This window comes from Arachis hypogaea, chromosome 17, assembly GCF_003086295.3.
Source record: "Arachis hypogaea cultivar Tifrunner chromosome 17, arahy.Tifrunner.gnm2.J5K5, whole genome shotgun sequence".
Taxonomy (NCBI): Eukaryota; Viridiplantae; Streptophyta; class Magnoliopsida; order Fabales; family Fabaceae; genus Arachis; species Arachis hypogaea.
The window spans coordinates 100,523,711-100,531,404 of record NC_092052.1 but is presented as its reverse complement, the minus strand read 5'-3'; the positions used below and the strand labels follow the sequence as shown (position 1 = coordinate 100,531,404).

The window sequence follows — 7,694 nt, the reverse complement described above, 5'->3', positions numbered from 1 at the left end:
GGACTATGAAATCAGCAGGGATGTAAAGGCCCTCAACCTTTACTAATACATCCTCTACTTGTCCATAAGCCTGTTTTCTTGAGCTGTCTGCCATCTCTAGTGAGATTTTAGCAGCTTGCACCCCATAGATTCCCAGTTTCTCTATTACAGAGAGGAGCATGAGGTTTATTCCTGAACCAAGGTCACACAGAGCCTTAAAGATCATGGTGCCTATGGTACAGGGTATTATGAACTTTCCAGGATCCTGTCTCTTCTGAGGCAATGTCAGTTGATCCATATCACTTAGTTCATTGATGAACAAGGGAGGTTCAACTTCCCAAGCATCAATGCCAAATAATTTGGCATTCAGCTTCATGATTGCACCAAGAAACTTGGCAGTTTGCTCTTCAGTAACATCCTCATTCTCTTCAGAAGAGGAATACTCATCAGAGCTCATGAAGGGAATAAGGAGGTTCAATGGAATCTCTATGGTCTCTAGATGAGCCTCAGAGTCTTTTGGTTCCTCAGAGGGAAGCTCCTTATTGATCACTAGACGTCCCAGGAGGTCTTCCTCCTTGGAATTCACGTCCTCTCCTTCCCTTACTGGTTCGGCCATGGCGCTTATGTCAATGGCCTTGCACTCTCCTTTTGGATTCTCTTCTGTATTGCTTGGGAGAGTACTAGGAGGGATTTCAGTGATCCTTTTACTCAGCTGGCCCACTTGTGCTTCCAGATTTCTAATGGAAGACCTTGTTTCATTTATGAAACTCACAGTGGCCTTGGATAGATCAGAGACTAGATTTGCTAAATTGGAAGCATTTTGTTCAGTGTTCTCTGTCTGTTGCTGAGTGGATGATGGAAAAGGTTTATTATTGTTAAACCTGTTTCTTCCACCATTATTAAAGCCTTGTTGGGGCTTTTGATCCTTCCATGAGAAATTTGGATGATTTCTCCATGTTGAGTTATAGGTGTTTCCATAAGGTTCACCTAAGTAATTTACCTCTGCTATTGCAGGGTTCTCAGGATCATAAGCTTCTTCTTCAGAAGATGCCTCTTGAGTACTGTTGGATGCAGCTTGCATTCCATGCAGACTCTGAGAGATCATATTGACTTGCTGAGTCAATATTTTATTCTGAGCCAATATGGCATTCAGAGTATCAACTTCAAGAACTCCCTTCTTCATAGGCGTCCCATTACTCACAGGATTCCTTTCAGAAGTGTACATGAACTGGTTATTAGCAACCATGTCAATGAGTTCTTGAGCTTCTGCAGGCGTTTTCTTTAGGTGAATGGATCCACCTGCAGAAGTGTCCAGTGACATCTTTGATAGCTCAGATAAACCATCATAGAATATATCTAGGATGGTCCATTCTGAAAGCATGTCAGAAGGACACTTTTTGATCAACTGTTTGTATCTTTCCCAAGCTTCATAGAGGGATTCACCTTCTTTCTGTCTGAAGGTTTGAACATCAGCTCTAAGCTTGCTAAGCTTTTGAGGAGGAAAGTACTTGGCTAAGAAAGCCGTGACTAGCTTATCCCAAGAGTTCAGGCTGTCTTTGGGTTGAGAATCCAACCATAATCTAGCTCTGTCTCTTACAGCAAAAGGGAAAAGCATGAGCCTGTAGACTTCAGGATCTACTCCATTAGTCTTAACAGTATCACATATCTGCAAGAATTCAGTTAAGAACTGAAAGGGATCTTCAGATGGAAGTCCATGAAACTTGCAGTTCTGCTGCATCAGAGAAACTAATTGAGGTTTCAGCTCAAAGTTGTTTGCTCCAATGGCAGGAATGGAGATGCTTCTTCCATGTAAATTGGAATTAGGTGCAGTGAAGTCACCAAGCATCTTCCTTACATTATTATTATTTTTGGCTGCCATCTCCTTTTCCTGTTCAAAAATTTCTGAAAGGTTATCTCTGGATTGTTGTATTTTAGCTTCTCTTAAATTTTTTTTTTCAGAGTCCTTTCAGGTTCTGGATCTGCTTTAACAAGAATGTTCTTGTCCTTGCTCCTGCTCATATGACAAAGAAGATGGCACAAAAAAAATAGTAATAATAATATGGATCCTTTATACCACAGTATAGGGATCCTTGTGTTAGTAGAAGAAAAGAAGGGAAGAAAATCTGAACTCAGAGAGAGAGGGGGTTCGGATTTTTGGAGAGTTGAAGGAAAGATGTTAGTATATCAATAAACAAATAGAAGAAGATGAGAGGGGGAAGTGAATTTTCGAAAACAATTTTTGAAAAAGAGTTAGTGATTTTTGAAAATAGTTTTTGAAAAAGGTTAGTATTTTTTTTCGAAATTTTTTTTATATAAAAAAAATAAAAATAATTAGTTAATAAAAAAGAAATTTTTGAAAAAGAGGGAAGATATTTTCGAAAATTAGGGAGAGAGAGTTAGTTAGGTAGTTTTGAAAAAGTTAAGAAACAAACAAAAAGTTAGTTAGTTAGTTGAAACAAATTTTGAAAAGGTAAGAAGTTAGGAAGTTAGAAAAGATATTTTGAAATCAATTTTTTTGAAAAAGATAAGATGAGAAGATATTTTTGAAAAGATATGATAGAAATTAGTTTTTGAAAAAGATTTGATTTTTAAAATCACAATTAATGACTTGATTCACAAGAAATCACAAGATATGATTCTAGAACTTAAAGTTTGAATCTTTCTTAACAAGTAAGTAACAAACTTGAAATTTTTGAATCAAAACATTAATTGATTAGTTATTTTCGAAAATTTTATATAAAAATAAGAAAAAGATTTTTGAAAAAGATTTTTGGAATTTTCGAAAATAACTAAGAAATTTGAAAAAGATTTGATTTTTGAAAAAGATTTTGAAAAAGATAAGATTTTCAAATTGAAAATTTGATTTGACTCATAAGAAACAACTTTGATTTTTAAAATTTTTTGAAAAAGTCAACTCAATTTTCGAATTTGATGAGAGAAAAAGGGAAAGATATTTTTTTGATTTTTTGAATTTTTATGAAAACATGAAAATTATGCAATGCATGAAATTTTTAGATCAAAACATGAATGTATGCAAGAATGCCATGAATGTCAAGATGAACACCAAGAACACTTTGAATGTCAAGATGAACATCATAGACACAATTTTGAAAAATTTTTTAATGCAAAGAAAACATGCAAGACACCAAACTTAGAATTCTTTAATGCTTACGCACTAAGGATTCAAGAATGCATATGAAAAACAAGAAAAGACACAAAACATGAAATCATCAAGATCAAACAAGAAGACTTACCAAGAACAACTTGAAGATCATGAAGAACACTATGAATGCATGATATTTTCGAAAAATGCAAGATGCATATGCAAGTGACACCAAACTTATGATATGACTCAAGACTCAAACAAGAAACACAAAAATATTTTTGATTTTTATGATTTTCTAATTTTTTTGGATTTTTATCTTATATTTTTCGAAAATTGTTTAGAAAAAAGAAAAATAAGGATTCAAAATTTTTAATATGAATTCCAGGAATCTTATGCTCTAAAGCTCCAATCAAAGGGTCAGGCATGGCTTAATAGCCAGCCAAGCTTTAGTATGTAACTCAGACATGACACGCCTGACATTCCTTACATTCAACAGCCAATTGGCTAAGAAAGATAAAGAAGCTCTTCTCTTGAGTATAAGAATTGAGACATGGCTTTACAGCCAGCCAAGCTTCAACATGCTTCATGAAACACTAGAATTCATTCTTAAAAATTTCGAAGCCATAGAATAATTTAATTTTTTTTATTATTATATTTATTATATTTTTTTTTTCGAAAACAAAAGAAAAATTTTTTTGAAAGAGTTTTCGAAAAATTTTTTTTTTGAAAATAAAACAAAAAGAAAATTACCTAATCTGAGCAACAAGATGAACCGTCAGTTGTCCATACTCGAACAATCCCCGGCAACGGCGCCAAAAACTTGGTGCACGAAATTGTGATCTCCAGGCTCGAACAAATCCTGGTAATGGCTCCAAAGCTTGGTGCTCTGATCTTAATTCATAATTGTCACAACTTCGATACAACTAACCAGCAAGTGCACTGGGTCGTCCAAGTAATACCTTACGTGAGTAAGGGTCGAATCCCACGGAGATTGTTGGTATGAAGAAAGCTATGGTCACCTTGTAAATCTCAGTCAGGCGGATATAAAATAATTATGGAGTTTTCGAATAATAAATAAAAGAATAGGGATAGAGGTACTTATGTAAATCATTGGTAGGAATTTCAGATAAGCGAATGGAGATGCTTTTCGTTCCTCTGAACCTCTGCTTTCCTGCTATCTTCATCCAATCAGTCTTACTCCTTTCCATGGCTGGCTTTATGTGATACATCACCACTGTCAATGGCTACTTTCGGTCATCTCACGGGAAAATGATCCAATGCCCTGTCACGGCACGGCTAATCGTCTGGAGGCATCACCCTTGTCAATGGCTTCATCTTATCCTCTCAGTGAATAATATGCTCACGCACCCTGTCACGGCACGGCTATTCATCTGTCGGTTCTCGATCATGCTGGAATAGGATTTACTATCCTTTTGCGTCTGTCACTAACGCCCTGCAATCGCGAGTTAGGAGCTCGTCACAGTCATTCAATCATTGAATCCTACTCGGAATACCACAGACAAGGTTTAGACCTTCCGGATTCTCTTGAATGCCACCATCATTCTAGCTTACGCCACGAAGATTCTGGTTAGGAGATCTAAGAGATACTCATTCTAGCTTAATTCATGTAGAACAGAAGTGTTTGTCAGGCACGCGTTCATAAGGGAGAAGGATGATGAGCGTCACACATAATCATCACCTTCATCACGTTCTTGGGTGCGAATGGATATCTTAGAAGTGAAATAAGAAGAATTGAATAGAAAACAGTAGTACTTTGCATTAATCTTTGAGGAACAGCAGAGCTCCACACCTTAATCTATGGAGTGTAGAAACTCTACCGTTGAAAATACATAAGTGAAAGGTCCAGGCATGGCCGAATGGCCAGCCCCTCTGATCTAAGAACCAGGCGTCCAAAGATGCCTAATACAATAGTAAGAGGTCCTATTTATAATAAACTAGCTACTAGGGTTTACATGAGTAAGTATTTGATGTATAAATCCACTTCCGAGGCCCAGTTGGTGTGTGTTTGGGCTGAGCTTAAGTGTTGCATGTGCAGAGGCCATTTGTGGAGTTGAACGCCAGTTTCTGTGCCAGTTTGGGCGTTCAACTCTGGTTTTGGATCCTTTTCTGGCGCTGGACGCCAGATTTGGGCAGAAGGCTGGTGTTGAACGCCAGTTTACGTCGTCAATTCTTGGCCAAAGTATGGACTATTATATATTTCTGGAAAGCCCTGGATGTCTACTTTCCAACGCAATTGGAAGCGCGCCATTTCAAGTTCTGTAGCTCCAGAAAATCCACTTTGAGTGCAGGGAGTTCAGAATCCAACAGCATCAGCAGTCCTTTTTCAACCTCTGAATCTGATTTCTGCTCAAGTCCCTCAATTTCAGCCAGAAAATACCTGAAATCACAGAAAAACACACAAACTCATAGTAAAGTCTAGAAATGTGAATTTAACACAAAATCTATTAAAAACATCCCTAAAAGTAACTAGATCCTACTAAAAACATACTAAAAACAATGTCAAAAAGCGTATAAATTATCCGCTCATCATGGACACTAAAATTGAGGGAGAAAACTGCCCCGCAATGTGCATAAATGAACATGGTGGCAACCTGCAGTGAGGCCACCTGACCTCTGCACCTTCGATGGAGTATAACTCGAGCTGTAGAGCCCCAATTGATGTGCTTCCAAAGGCATTGGAAAGTAGACATTCAGGGCTTTCCAACAATGTATAATAGTATGGGGTGGACAATACGTTTGAGCCTCCAGAACTGGCGTTTTTGCCAACGTTTGAGGCAAACGTTACCTCAAACGCTGCACACCAAAGCCAGCGACCATGCCCTCTTCAAATGATCATAACTTGAGTTGTAGATGTCCAATTGAAGTGATTCTAAGTGGGTTAGAAAGCTGACATTCAGAGCTTTCCAACCATATATGATAGTCTATATTGGGCATAAAATTAGCAATATGACAAGAGGATAACGTTGGCACATGAATTACAAGGGAGAGGAGCAAAAGTTTGCGCCAACGTTAGACCCCTAACTTGGAGGCTAACGTTGGCGCCACTAGCACACAAGGCAAGGCCAACGTTAGGGTCAAAGTTAGACCCCTAACGTTGGCACCAACGTTCATATCAGTAAGTTTTGTGGGCTGCTATGAAAAGTTGGAGCCAAAGTTAGACCCCTAACTTTAGCTCCAACTTTTGGTCCAACTTTTGCTAACCTCAAAACCGGTTCAATTGGTTCACTTTGGTTCTTCTCCAAACTTCAAGAGCAATCAACCAAGGCCTCTTTCAACCCAATTCCACCAAGAGCAAAGGCCCAACTCAAGGCTTGAAGATCATTAGAAGAAAGTGTATAAATAGGATAGAATTCAAGTTATTCGGGGAGCTTTTTCCGGAAGAGTTTTTCTTTTGAATTTTCATAGCTTTTGGCATAGAGTGAACTTTAATTTCTTGTTTTGGGGAAGGAGAATTCACTTCTCTTCCTCTTAGTTTTATTGCTTTCAATTTCAATTACACTTGTCTTGGATCTTGGGTTGGAGAATTGAAGAAATTCTGTTTCAATCTCATCCTTGGATCCCTCTGTTTTACTCACTGCATAATTGAATTTAATTTTCTGTTAATTGCTCTTCATCTCTTTTCTTTGCAATTTACATTTTCTTTGCAATTGTTCTTGTTGGATCTAGGAAGGCATTGAGATCTAGACTTGATTTTCTAGTCTCTGGGTCCTGAGATCCAAATCTCCAATTTACATTCTGTCTCTTGCTTTCCCTGTTCATTTACTTTTCTGCTATAAGATCCGATCCAATCCCAATTCCCATTTACTCTTCTGTTTGATGCAATTTAACTTTTCCTTGTTTAATTTCTGCAAATCCACGTCCCAGTCCCCTTTACATTTCAAGCAATTTACATTCCTTGCACTTTAAGATTCCGCAATTTATATTTCTTGCACTCTAAGTTTCTGCTATTTAATTTCTTGTTCTTTAAGTTTCAGCAATTTATTTCTTGTTCTCTTTACTTCAATGCAATTTAATTCTGCAAGTCACAAAACCATCAACCAAATCTTGATTCGCTTGACTAAATTAACCACTAAACTAAAATTGCTCAATCCTTCAATCCCTGTGGGATCGACCTCACTCCCGTGAGTTTTTATTACTTGATACGACCCGGTACACTTGTCGGTTAGATTTGTGTGTTTTGGGAGAAATTTATTTTTCACCAAAATACTTATCAAGTTTTTGGCGCCGTTGCTGGGGATTGATTAGATTGACAATGATTAAGTGAGGTGGTAGTTTAGATCAAGCAATTTTTCTTTTCGGTTTCTTTAATTTTTGACTAACCCACTAACTGTTTGAATTTTTACTTAAGCTAACTCAAACTTCATTCTAGCAATAGATTGAAGTGTCACTGGTTTTTGTGTGTTTCTTGTGTTTTGCTTGTATGTCAGATACAAGAAGAGAAGCAAGAGAAAAAAATGTTGCTGGAGAGGAAGAATCAGATGAAGAATATCATGAATTGGAGGAACACTCAACAAATCCAACAAATCCACCAGTGAGAATGGCCAACAACAATGGTCAACCCCAGAGGAGAGTCTTGGCTTCATATACA

General features: G+C 37.4%; 1 non-coding gene across 1 annotated transcript; it reads left to right on the top strand.

The window, feature by feature from the left end:
* Positions 1–1,354: 1,354 nt before the first annotated feature.
* On the top strand, positions 1,355–1,462 carry LOC112767720 (small nucleolar RNA R71). Its single transcript, XR_003185161.1, has one exon. It is a non-coding gene; the product is annotated as a small nucleolar RNA R71 (small nucleolar RNA).
* The last annotated feature ends 6,232 nt before the right edge of the window (positions 1,463–7,694 follow it).